Genomic DNA, 14,838 nt, shown 5'->3' on the forward strand with positions numbered 1-14,838 from the left:
GAAAACTATTGTAATTCAATGTAATAAGAGAATATGTTATTATTAACACACTTCGGACGGGAAAGGTATTTATACCTTCTGCACCGGCCTCATTTCAAAGTCAGAAAAGAAGGAATTACCCGATAATTTTTTATGAATGTTCCATACCATTCCCTTTGTTAAGGTCTTAATTATATGTACATAATTATCAAATCCCGTTACTAGCGGTCCGCAGGCGTAAAAAATACCCGTCTGAAATGTGTTAACATAAAAATGTATAACCCTTTTAATTCCATAGCGCACAAACTGAGGATATTGTAAATATGTTTTGAATGGGCCATATACATCTTTATATCAAATTTATATTTAAATATGTTTAAGTAACATGTTTTTCTGGATACAGTTTGGTCATCCAAGGCAAAACGACCTCAAAATTAACTAGTTCAGTAGAATCATAAATCGTATTTTGATTTATATTAATAATAATACTAGCAGATAATGGAATTCGAAAAGGTACATGTCAATTAAAAGATAATAGAATGAGCGATGAGTTCTCAGAAGATAATCTCTTGAATCAAAATAGCCATAATCATGGGATATTCTAACCTTTAAAATTCTATTGTATTCTATAAGAACCGCTTATATTGGACCATAATATTGAAATAAACTAAATTGCAATGTGTATGAAAGAACAGCTCTTAAAAATCCAGTATTTATCATAAACTAATATTAAAATCTAATTTAGTATTTTAAGCAATTAAAGGTGATAGACTAATGCACACATATACCAAATAATTTCATAAAATATGTTTAAAGATATATTTTAAAACATTTAAAATTGCCTGAAAGGGTATATGCATTGTAATATCTATAGTTGAAAAAAAAATCTAGTTAGCTTTTTTCCTCAAATAAAAATATAAAATGATTTTTGGTACATTAATTAAGGCTCTCAGTTAAGTGACAGGAATACATAAAATCCAGGCAAAAATTACAGTTCTTAAATTAAAGAGCAAGGTATTTTTAGCTGATTCACACTTCTCTTGTTCTCTTCTCCCTATAATGGAAATGATAAGGTTGTAGGATAAATTAAAAGTTTTGCAAGTAAAATTCTTCTCGGATGAAGAATAGCTATATAAAGAAAAAGTAAAATATATATGACAAAAAGAAGAAAAGCAACATTGTCATTGATGTTTGTCAATTTGACGTCTGTGTATAATATTATACAAACATATGTATAAATAAATTACCACCAAATTAATAATAAAATATACATGGTGATTTTCTGTAAAGCAGTAAAAAGCTAATATTTTTAGTATTTTCCTTTTAACTAACGTTGTATAAAAAAAAGTATTTTACACAAATTATGCTTTCCGTGAGAAAAAAAACTGGATTTGAATTTCAAATATCAATTGAACAAAAAAATAACAAATAATTTTAACAACATTTTGAGTGTGTCCAAATACTTGTTCACAAAATCTGGATTATCTCCAATTACAGGAGTTATTTTCATATTATTTTTTGACATCTCATCAAAGATGAAGAAGAATATGGAAGTCTGGGCATTTACGGGGCTTAGGACCGTCATAGGCTGGTTTAAGTGATCACTTTACACACGTGTAACATAAAAAAAAAAGCTTCTTTACATCTCACCAATAGATGTCTCTAGTGAAGTTCTAGTGATTCATGAACAAGGTTTCTAAATTGGTTCATATATATAGAACTTCCAAGAATTTGAGTAGTGTGGTTGTCAATAATGGGTAGAATTGGTGAATGTTACATGTGTGTAAAGTGATCACTTAAACCAGCCTATGACGGTCGTAAGCCCCGTAAATGCCCAGACTTCCATATTCTTCTTCATCTTTGATGAGTTGTCAAAAAATAATAATTTTAACCATCTATTTATATATGAGTGTTAAAAATCAGTTGGTCATTCAAATCAAATGTTTGTTTTCTGGCTGGGAACAATCGGTACAATAAATTTGGGAGTATGTCTTTGCTGTAGCGGGCCCGGTGGCGTGGAATGCTCTTCCGCTTAAAGTCAGTACAAAATACATTGTTCACAAAATCATTTTCACTTAATTGAATCGCAGATTTAATATTTTGCAATTGAATTAATGTGCCCTTGAAGTAGCATTTTAAAATGCAAAAGAACATTCTACAAATTATTCAAAAATATTATTATCAATATTAATGATGAAAAATTATTTACTGAGTAAGCCCAGGGCTTTTTTTTTCATGTTACGTAACAGCGTTCCGGCACCTTTTTAAACAGATATATATTTTTTTAATTTTCAAATTAGACGAAACTAAAACATAGTGTTTTAATGAATATTTAAAAGTAGACTTGAAATTTGAAAGTAGACTAAATGCAGTCGAAATGCGATCTCTCAGAAGAATGTGTAACAAAACGATGTATGATAGATGTGCGAATAGTGAAATAAGGAAGGAATGCAAAGCTGAGATAAGCATTATCAATAAAATTAAGAAAGGTGTGTTGAGATGGTTTGGACATGTAGAACGAATGAGTGAGGAAAGAACGGTAAAACAAATTTATGAGGCGAATGTTAGCGGGAAAAGAAGCAGAGGAAGACCGAGAAAAACGTGGCACGATCAGGTATGCCAAATACTTGAAAGTGGTCAGGTTAGGAGTCGTAACAATCGGCGGGTATGTATGAGGAGATGCATGAACGTGGAAGAGGCGAAGAATGTTTGCAAGGACAGAGTGGTGTGGCGCTCTATTCTCTCTCCCTACCCCTGCGGGGAAGCGGCGTGATGGTTAGTTAGTTAGTTAGTTAGTTATTTTAATATATATATTTTTTATAAAAAGCTTGACATGAAGTGAGTTTCGGGACCTTTTTTCTTTTAAAAAAACCTATGGGACGGTTTCACCAAATTAATTATCTTATATAGAAATGCAAAACATCCTGACACAGTGAAATGGTCAACAAAGCAAAAGATTTCTTGTAAAATGTGAGTGTCATTGAGTGCATGCAGATTAGATGACGCATGTTTTATCTTAATAGCACGTAGTTACTATGTGTATGACACCATATCACAATATGCCCATGTAATAGTTTTTATTTGTAAAAAATCAAAAAAATATATTGTAATGCCATTTAATGTTATTTTATTTATTGATTTGGCGGTTAATTTGTAGAACTCTTTTAGATTTTTTGAGTCTACTAAGTTGTATTTTATTAAAAAATACATCAAAATTAATATTGTGACACCTAGTTATTTCACCTAGTTACGAATGTCGTTTCGTTTGAAAATGCCATAACTAGGCGAAACAATTGTCACAATATTAATATTGATGTGTTTTTTAATAAAATACAACTTAGTAGACTCAAAAAATCTGTGTTTGATTTAAAAATTAATAAATTATGTTATTTTCTTTAAGTAATCAAATGACATTCTGGTAATGTTTTTTTGGTGTTAAAAATGCAACAATGGCTGATACAATGTTGCACAAACTTGTGGTACAGGTGGCAATTGATAAATAATGTATTGCTAAAATAACATGCCATGTATCGTGTAACAACTGAATTAAATAAAGTGTGTATAAAGAGTTGTATAATCGAGATGCAAAACGCAGCATAAGTTTTAGCAGAATAAGCAGTAGAACCTTGGCTTACGAACTTTACTTGTTCCGTAAAACAAAAAACAATATAAAATACATTTATCCATTCTGGATTTCCAGAAAACAACACAAAACTAGCTCGTATACGCATTTATAACCTTTCGTTCCATTCAATATTTATTTTTACAATTTCCGTTATTCATACTAACTAACTAACTAACTAATCATCACATCGCTTTCATGCAAGGGTAGGCAGAGAGAATAAAACGCCACACAAATCTGTCTTTGCCAACAATCTTCGCCTCTTCCACATTCAAGCATCTCCTCATACATACCCGCTGATTATTCTGACTCCTGACCTGACCACTTTTAATATACTTTTAATACTTTATCATACCAAGATTTCCTCCGTCTTCCTCTGCTTCTATTGCCAACTGTATTCGGCTTATAAATTTGTTTCACTATTCTTCCTTCACTCATTCGATTCATATAGCCAAACCATCTCAACACACCTTTCTTAATGTTATGGATAATGCTTATCTCAGCCTTGCATTCTTTCCTTTTATCACCATCCTAACATCTATCATACAACGTTTTACTGCACATCCGCCTGGGAGAATATTCATCATTTACTATTTTATGAAAAGAAGGAACGAAAAACATAAAATCATTCTTCATGCAGAGATTTTGCAGATCTGACATTATCCATTGAACGTGCCGAATTGTCCACCTCCATAGTGTTGTGATTAGCATATTTTTAATGCAAACTTCAGGCTTCAGATTCATTTCCTGATTGGGCCAACATAAATACAAGGCGTGATGTTGTTTCACTATCTTGGTTGAATGCAATGCTCGGTTTATGAATATTTTGATTATTTTCTTTGTTTTGTTTGGCCTGATAATACCAACACCAAACTATTGTTTGAATGTGGTTGATGACAGCTGACTAATATAGTAATAGTAATCGACATACTTAAAATACATCTTTGTGAGTTTTTCATCATTCCACTGATAAGAAAAACGTGTTTTTTTCTTTTAAACACGTTGTTGTCGGGTGGTTTTTTCATCAACCATGGCCCTAATGTCGGGTTGCGGTCCCGTGGTTAGTATCGCGGACTCTTAAGTCAGAGTTTCTCAGTTCGAACCCACTCTACCACAATTTGATACCTATTTCTAATAATGAGCCGCTTAGGCTCACAGAAATAGTATAAAATTGAAATATTTGTGTAAATAATATAAACAAAAACATTTCTCTTTAAAAAAAAATATAATAACAAAAATTATACTCGAACAGTCTGCCGCCTGACCCTCAGTATACTAATCATATATAATCGCAAACCCAATTCTGATCTGTACAACATTTTTAGGCGTCTATAGCGCTCTACCTAAAGTAAGTAAGCAAATAGAATGCTTATAAGCGTCTCCCACTCTCTACCAACAATATGAAAAAGACACTTTTAAGCGTTTTCCGCAAACAATGTGTTAAATTGTATTTTGTATTTGGAGCAGAAGACTTACTTTCATGTAATTGACAATCATGTTACCAATCCAATGCACCTTTGAGTGCGGACAAGGGTCAGAAGAAAAAAGAAGCATACATGTACTGGCTTAATGCCATCACTTTTTTAATATATGCGGAACTTGAGGTTAGAAATTTAATTCATTTTATAAAACTGATAACCAAAATTAATTTTCCAATGAGGAAAAATGAGAATGGATTCCGGACTGATCACCATGTCTCTACATAATTGAGGATAAAGATAACGCTCCTTTGATACGACCAATGCTTTGTGCCTCGGGCGTGTATTATGGTTTAAACAAAAGGACACAATTTTTTAATTAAGGGATGTGTTCATAACCCGCGCTTCACTATATGTCAATAAATAAGTCAACTCAGAAGAGCATGCGTGATTGCGTGTGTGTGTTTTTTAAAAGTGTTAGAAATTATTCCTGTAATTCACAAATATCTATACTGTAGGTCAGATGCTATACTGTTATGAAATGTTATCATGTGTTATAAAAGGTGGACCATCAAACTATCTACAAAAATGGAAGTAAGAACGCCATAGTGCTTCTAGATAGTTCTATCAAAAATGTATAGCGCTAAAATGGTTAAATGCAGTACATAGTTATTTGTATCTCCTGAAAATACAGGTCTCTTTATATTATGATTTTTTTACGGAAGTCTGGGGATTTACAAGCCTTACAAGCGTCATAGGCTGGTTTAAGTAATCGCTTTATACACATGTAACATTTACCAATTCTACCCATGATTGACAACCACACTATTCAGATTCTCGGAATTTCTAGATATATTGAATTCAATAGACTACACAAGAGCCATCTATGGTGGGATGAGACAAGGTTTTTATTAACCACCCTACACATACGAACGTACGTGATACGCGCGGTTTTTCTTCACCATTCCGCGCTAACCTGAATGACCTACGCGCACGAGAAAAGATATCTGTTCCAAAAATATTTAATGCGTACCGCATACCCTGACAAATTTTTGTCAGGCTTCATACCTGACAATATTTTGTGAGAGCAAATGTTGTGATTTTTTTACTTGTTTATAAAAAATATGCCTGAAAATAACCCGGAGGTAGGGTGGTTAAGCAGAAACACTTTCATTTGTATGTGAGGTCCAAATCCTGGATTATATTCACATACTTTTCATAATTAAGGACATTTTTTAAAAGTTCGTAACACAATCTAACATGTTGAAATTAACAATTTTGATAAGCCCTGTCAATTTTTTTCCGCGTTGGCAACCCTTGGTGATATACGTGTATATCATGTGAATAAAGCGTGACACGGCTATGTTTACTTTATAACAAAGACAAAAAGAAAACAGTCACTGATAATGAGTCGATATTATCAGTGCCAACCTTTGACATTTACCGAGTGACCTGATTCTAAATGGCCGTCAAGCCAATGAACCGTACCAGGATTTATTGGTTAAATTTTATATGGCGAAAATAAATAGATACTAACATTTTTGACATCTCAACATAGATGAAGAAGAACATGCAACTCTGGGCATTTACAGGGCTTATGACTGTTATAGGCTTAGCTAAGTGATCACTTTACGCATGTGTAACATTCACCAATTCTACCCACAATGATTGACAAACACACTACTCAATTTTTGAAACATCTAGATATACGTGTATTGATCAAACTCGTGAGTTCACAACTGCCATCTACGTTGGAATAGGGAAAACTTTTATTAAGCATAGACTCTTTCTTAGAGTATGAGGAGTATCTATGAGGAGATGCATTAACGTGGGAGAGGCGAAGATTGTTTGCAAAGACAGAGTGGTTTGGCGTTCTATTCTCTCTGCCTAGCGCCGTGATGGTTAGTTAGTTAGTTAAGATGTATATAAACTCTTTCTATTTGTATGTAAGGTCTGAATTTTTTATTAAATTCACATACTTGAGACCCGCCTGAAAACATGATTTTCAATTTTTTTACATAGCTTATAATTTGACCAGTTATTTTATTTACAACATTTTGAGTGTGTCCAAATACTAGTGTTAGGACATACTCAAAATTTTGTAAATACATAACGTTTATTCTAAAAGTATTTGATCTGATTTTTCGGGAAGATATAGGGACCTTTATGTGCTGTATAAATACGGTGAAATCTCTATTAAAGGAACCTATTGCAATAAATATGAATTTGGGATCAAGAGGCCAATACACAAGGAGATATAATCTAGTAAAAATATCATCCTCCCAATCTGCATTCAGTCAGAAAAATTAATATGATCACAACAATTTTGAGTGTGTCCAAATCCTTGTTCACAAATCTGGTTGGACAACCCACCACAAAACGAGGATTTGGGCACACTCAAAAATGTGGTAAATAAAATAATCTGATCGAATTGTAAGTTGCATAAAAATTGAAAATCACGTTTTCAGGCGTCTTACAGAATGTAAAATAATCCGGTTAGGATCTTGAATATTTCTAATAAAAGGGACTCTGTTCAATAAAATATTTTCAAACCAAACGTAGATTGCTCCCGTGAACTTAAACACAAAGCGTCATGAGATTTATGATATATGTAGGAGTTCCAAAATTTTGATAAATGTGGTTGTCAATCATGGGTGAATCAAGTGGCCACTTGACCAGCCTATGACAGGTCGTGGGCCCTGTAAATGCCCAGACTTTCATGTTCTTCTTCGTCTATGTAGCGATGTCAAATTGTTAATATGTTCATTTTGAATGGGAATAATAATAAGAAACTTGAGAAAATAGTATAATTTCAACAACAACAAAAAGTTTAAAAAATATACATATTTAGATATATTTTCGCCCGAAAGCATAGAATACCTTAACCGTAATAGCGCCTTTCTGGGTAAATTTACTGTCAAAAAAGCGTATTCGATTTGATTGCGTCGCTAGCTAGTCGGAACAATGCTAAATACGGATGGAATTGACTACTGCCGTATATTTAAACGGTAGTAAAATATATGTATTTTTCATACGTACATACAGAGTGGAACAAAATTAATCACCCTATCGGGAGATGTTATAATTTTTGCAAATGGCATTTATATATTTATATATATATATATATATATTATATATATATATATATATATATATATATATATATATATATTATATATATATATATATATATATATATATATATATATATATATATATATATATATATATATATATATATATATATATATATATATTTATATATTTAAATATATATATATATATATATATATATATATATATATATATATATATATATATATATATATTTATATATTTAAATATATATATATATATATATATATATATATATATATATATATATATATATATATATATATATATATATATATATATATATATATATATATATATATATATTTATATATTTAAATATATATATATATATATATATATATATATATATATATATATATATATATATATATATATATATATATATATATATATATATATATATATATATATATCTATCATGCGGTAAAATACAAAAAAATGCTATCGTATTTAATTAATCGGACGTAAAATACTTTAGTTATATCAAAATATTCAAGGACACGAGCGTATTAAAAAATGAAATATTCAATTTGATAGCCGATCAAGCAGAGAGGTCAAATTTGATATTTACATATTTATGTTATACCGTGTCATATGGCATAAGGTTTGAAGAATACTATTCCACGCTCGGAATTTGGATTTAGGGCCGTTTCAGTATTTCGAGACTCTTGGTTTACGGTGTTTGAAAATGACGCGGAATGCATCGAAACACGTGTCACAGTAGATTTAAAGAAATAGTGGTATTTACTAAGTGAAACATGAATTAAAAATGGATAGATTTTACCACAAAGTAACTGCCGAATCAATTAATGAAACTTTTGGTTTAGTTTATTCATTCCCGCACTCTACAATTATTCATTTCATTCATCCGCAAGTTCCACAAAAAAATCAAAATTGAATTAATTTAATAAAATTTGTTAATTTAAGGGTCAAATATTAAAAAAAAATATCGAAGAAAATATACTTTTACGACAAGAATGACAATGTTATATTACTTATTGATTCGGCATTAACTATGTGGAATGATCTTATAATTTTGATTATTTAAAAAAAAAAATAAACACTAGTATTTTGTGTGTAATAAAATAAAACTCATTACGTGGTATTATAAAGGTGTTTAATTAAAAAAAAAATGAGAATGTTAGCGCCCTTAACTTTATCCAATGATTTATCATGTTAGCGACCAGTAAAAAATCCGAAGTTTCGAGTTATGCCGTACGTAAAAATTGCTTAAGATGTTTCAACACGTGATGCCGTTTGTAAATTACAATTCGAGTACAATCAAACTTAATTTCAGAGCAAATAAACTTTAATACAGGTCCATTCAATATTAGTGGGTCCTATCCCTCTCCTCCGGAACTTCTTACCTCGAGTAATATTTGCTAATGCACATTTATTCTGTACAAGAAGTTTATAAATATGTATACAGCGCCCTTGAGGCCAAACTATACGAAAATGGCGCTATGCAAATTAACCCCATCATTATTATATTATATTAACGTGTGTCATTGGCTGGATTGAAATAACTCCTAGCTATATTGCGAAATTGTTAGGTAATGGAATGGGCAGAGAGATAATTACACGCGATTATTATTCAAACATGTCAAGTTAAAGGCACTTAGCGAATAAATCTCCGCTTCTTCTTTTTCTTATATTAGATCTGAACTACCATTTGTTTTCAAGAAAGTGACTTCTCCTGTGATGCTGATGCCCAGTTATCCTTCCATCTCTTTAATGGTCTTCCGGTGGTATCTCGTTGGCCACAAGGATCTTCAATTCATCCATCCTGTTGACACGGTCTCTCCAAAATCTTCTTTTTTCTCAACTCCATCGTACGATCTTCGATCTCAAAGGTCCGTCTAATATCTTCGTTTCGAATTATTCGTCTAATACCAGCTGCCTGACATATATAAGAATAAAACCCAGTCAAAGATCTAAAACGAATGAACTGAAAAAATACTTTATGGAAAGATATATGGTGTTAGTGATTAGTTATACAATATTTTCTCTTTTTTCCCCTTTAAACATGCTTCTTTCCTTATGTTTTTATATGCCTATTTACCCGCCTCCGTAGTGTAATGGTTAGCACGCTCGGCTACCGTTCTGGGGATCCCGGGTTCAATTCCCAGGGGGGATCAAATAAATACAACGGATTTTTTCACTGTAATATTTATTCAATATTACCCTGGACTGGTACCTGAAGCGGAGGGCTGATCACCTTTCCTTCATGTGTAAACGATCAAGATAACACTGCGTTTATATGAAGCAGTGCCCTATGCACCATTGAGGTGCTGATAAGGGTTTTATTATTTTATTATTATTATTATTTACAGTACCTTTTATTGCTTTGCATTTTACATTTTGACCTGTGCTTTCTTGTTACTTTCTTATCTGTTTTTCAGTCTTGTTAAACTTAATCCCATGTTCCAAAATGAATCAAGGAAATTACTTATCGGGAAAATTATATATGTGACATATGTATGTAATATGTTTAAATGAATAGATAAATTCTGTCTCTGAGCGTCTTCAATGTGATAGCCCTTACGACATTCATTTCCGATTTTCTGAGTAAGTTTTTGGTTCTGATTGTGCCGGCTCTTGTTTCCATAGCATACGTCACGACTGGTCTTATGCATTCTCATATATTCAAGATTTGATTCGACAAATAAATAAATAAGTAAATAAAATGCATCGGGCGAGCGAAATATCGCAGGAGAGAAAAACGAGCGGTAAGCAGGTAGAAATTCTACAATAGCGGATTCGATAGGTTTTGTAATATGACATATGATGTCCATCAATAGCCAGTTCTATTGGAAAGAAATATGTCCTGTAAATCCGGGTAACTTTGAGCAATACGAGTATTTGTATTTCTTTTGCGGTAGCATCAGTTTTTGTTTTGAAAGTTATATCCGGTATACTTACGAACGTTAAGCTTAATCGTGATTTGAAAAAAATAACAAAAATATATGGCTAATTCAATAGCGCCGTTTTCGTGACACATCACCCCAAAGGCGCTTGAACGGCTAAAAAAATTACAAACCATAGTTGTGCATTTATTTTTATGTTTACATTACAATTTAAAATGTCTTGTCTTGGACATGACTACATATTATAATTAAAGGAATATTTATATAATTAAAGGAATATATATTCAATCAACTTCAAACCCTTATCGGCACCCGATGGTGCATAGGGTACTGCATCATATAAATGCAGTGTTATCTCGATCGTTAACACATGAAGGAAAGGTGATTAGCCCTCCGCCTCAGATACCAGTCCAGGGTAATATTAAATAAATATAAGAGTGAAAAAATAACTTATATTTATTTGACACCCGCTGGCAATCGAACCCGGGACCTCCGGTACGATAGCCAAGCGTGCTGACCATCACACTACGGAGGCGGACCAAAATTCCATATATTCATTACACAATATTTTAAACTAAATTTATTTAACAATTTTTACCAGGAATAAACACCAATCGGGCATAAATGGCCGACAAGCCATGGGTGAATGACTCGGTGTGTATCCAAGCAAACAATAATTATGTAATATACAAATGTCAGAGAAATTAGTGAAACACAATCAAATCAAATTTCATTAAACCTATCTTGTTTTCTATCTAAAGCGAATCAATTCAGAGATAACTTGACTCGAAACGATAGCGAAAATGAACAGTTCATTTTGCGGATACATCAGTCTATTTCTTTCGGAAGGTGAGAAGTCATTTCTAAATATGTTAAAAATACATATTTTTTATTTACTAAAACACTGGATCTAACCTCTGAGAATCATATATCGCTCACTCCTTTCAACATCATATTTAAAAAATCGTCAATTTTCAGTTGTGCATGTTTTCGGAATGCCCAGAAAATGTACTATATCCCAGCAAAAGCGGCATATTTTAAACTTAAAATAAAGCATTTCAATAATAAACAATAAAATATTTATTTATTATTAGAAGAAAAAGTTTACTTTTTAACTTACAATATTAATTATTAAGAAAAGGTAAAGGCAGTCTTTGTTATTTTAGTTGTAATATTTCTAAATAGCTTTTCAAATATAATATGTATTTACCCGCTAAAGGGCAGAAAGTGTTGTTTTTGCGTTTTGAATATTAAAAAAAAATTCAGGTCTTACCTAAAAAGATCTGTTGCGCAGTAAAAAGTTCAATTAGTGGCTTGATATTTATTTTCAATACATTTTAAAAATATAAATTTTTAAGCTTTAAAAAATCCTCCTCCTTTAAATAACACGTGAAAAGTCTTGTTTTTTTTTTATTTATATATAACGTTGAAAGGAGTGAGCGATATGTAAGTCAAATTAAAAGTACACAATTGAAATAGTCTCCTAAAAGGTAAAAAGTAAATTAGAAATAATTGTCACTAACAGTAAGGGGAAAGTATTTTACTTCACATAATTCTCAACCGAGGGCTGTTCGAAGCTGAGATACGAAAGAGGCTGTTTTTTTTTTTAAATAAATGTTAGTTACCCCAGAAGTTCAAAACTACCCCTGGATTGAATGTATATTTTACAGCGTGTCCATTATTGGAGGTAGAGAGAGAGGTAGAATTAAGGACGAATGGGATCGCAGGTAAAATAGTCGAAAACTAAAAAAACAGGTGGTTTTAACAGTGTTAAAAAAACGTGAGTTACCACTTCTATCATTTTTGTCCCTTAGCACACGGTGGTGCATAAAGCAGCGTTACCTTAATTGCATACCGCATGAAGGTACAGCCATCGGTAGCTTTAGGGACCAGTCTGGGGTAACATAATTAATAACTAACTTTATTGGAATATGACCCATACCTCATCAAGGAAGTCGAGCGAGCTGACAAGTACACTATAGCGGCGGATTTTTTTTTGAGCAGTGCCGTATGCATCATTTAAATAAAAATTTACACAAATTTTTCAATTCAAAACAATTCCCAGCTACTCGTACATATTAGTAGTGAAAAAACTAGAAAGAGTGCGGGTATGCAACTATTCCTGCTATTTTCTTTTTCCTTTTCTTTAATACCTAATATTCATCCCCCATATCCTTTCGCAAATAGCAGTAATGTTTTTTTTCTCTGAGCTCCTTCATTTACGTCGTCCGCATGCCATTAAACATATTCCACTCCTATTGTATATCCAAAAATATGGAGCGCAAGACTGATCACCCTGTTGATCGCTTAGACGCTTAGTTATACTCACTATGCGCCAATAAGGATCAAAAGAATGAGAGAGAATAAACAATAAAATGTACGCTTCGTTTTGTATTCGTGGTTAATTAAAACCAGCCTGGGAAAATCACCGGAAAATGCGGTTCGTTAGAAAAAATACCGGTTAATAGCATGAATGTGTGAGCACTTTTGCGCAATGCTTGTGCGCATACACAAGGCTAACAAGTGTAATGAAACGTGGAAATTGCGCTACGCTTCGTACTAACCTTATAGGTACCATTTTGCGTTTTATGCTGAATTGCGTAAATCGTAGAATAGATGAGAATCGATCATTTAATTTGTCCCCTAATTAATAATTAAACAATACATAAAGCCGACAATAAATGAGCAGAATACTAGCATATTTCGGATTTTAGAAAGGCCTGCAAACCGTTTAGATTGTACCTGCCGCCAGAATTTCTGAATTACAGTAAAACCTCGATATGACGGACGTTAGATAAAAAATCCAGTCAAATGTAAAAAAAAAACGTCCTGTTAATATTAAATAATAATAAATAGTAAATGCAGGATTAAATTCAAGTGACACCGCACGTTAACAATTTTTATAGGTCATGATGATCACAAATTATGTCTCATAACTTCAAAATTGCAAACAAACTTTTCCTTTTTTAAGGAGAATGAAACATCAACGTCACTCCACGACGAGTGTCCGAAGACAATAAAAATACTCTTGTTTGTGTTTTGTATTGATTATTTATATCTTAAAACAGTGATTATATTTTCAAAAAAAGGTTTTTGATTTATTTTAAACCTATTTTACACAACTGACTATCGGCTTTAACGGACCCCACCTCCCCCAAATTAGTCCGTTATATTGAGGTTTTACTGTACTCGTACATTCTGGTAATGTTAGGTGGTCATCGAAATCAAAGTTTGAAGAAAAATTTCGTGAAATTTTTAATAAACCGCATGTTTTGCAAGTAATTTAATATTGTACAATTAAATGCTTTGAAAGTAACCGCTTTCTTGTACCAAATAAAACCGCTAAATGTATTTTGAAAACGATTTTATTATGCCAGAGTACTCAAATGTACAAAGGGCACAATTTTTCTTAATTATATCAGTAGCTGAACGAATAACTAAGATATGCACTTAGTGTGTTATAAGTAGGTACTATTGATGTTTGAACTGGTAAAAAATATTTTTTTCGAGTACAAAGTTAAGGTTATTTTTATGAGTAAACACTGCAATGCTCAAACAAATGAAGCAATACCTAAAAAGGTTTGTTTGTCAAACACTAAATATCGTACACAGATCGGCCTCAGAGCAACACAGAGTTGAGATGGATAGCAATTTAGGTAAAGATGAACCCTAGATTTATGAGATTGCATATAATGAATAAGTCAAAGTGATAGAAAGGCATTTTCAGGGTAAATTAAATACATATATATACATATAGGGTGGTACAAAACTAATCGCTCTATCAGAAGATGTTATATTTTTTGCAAATGGCGTC

General features: G+C 32.0%; 1 protein-coding gene and 1 long non-coding RNA gene across 2 annotated transcripts in view; both read right to left on the reverse strand.

Annotated features, from left to right (window-relative positions):
• Nucleotides 1-14,838, reverse strand: part of LOC148300972 (uncharacterized) — a 206,437-nt gene that overhangs the window by 79,550 nt on the left and 112,049 nt on the right. The gene's annotated exons all lie outside the window — the stretch shown is intronic.
• LOC148300975 (ATP-binding cassette sub-family G member 4) overlaps nt 1-14,838 on the reverse strand; it is a 53,321-nt gene that overhangs the window by 13,702 nt on the left and 24,781 nt on the right. The window lies entirely within an intron of this gene.

This window comes from Brachycentrus maculatus, unplaced genomic scaffold (genome assembly GCF_059751285.1).
Source record: "Brachycentrus maculatus isolate JH-2025_06_01 unplaced genomic scaffold, ASM5975128v1 h1tg000624l, whole genome shotgun sequence".
Taxonomy (NCBI): domain Eukaryota; kingdom Metazoa; phylum Arthropoda; class Insecta; order Trichoptera; family Brachycentridae; genus Brachycentrus; species Brachycentrus maculatus.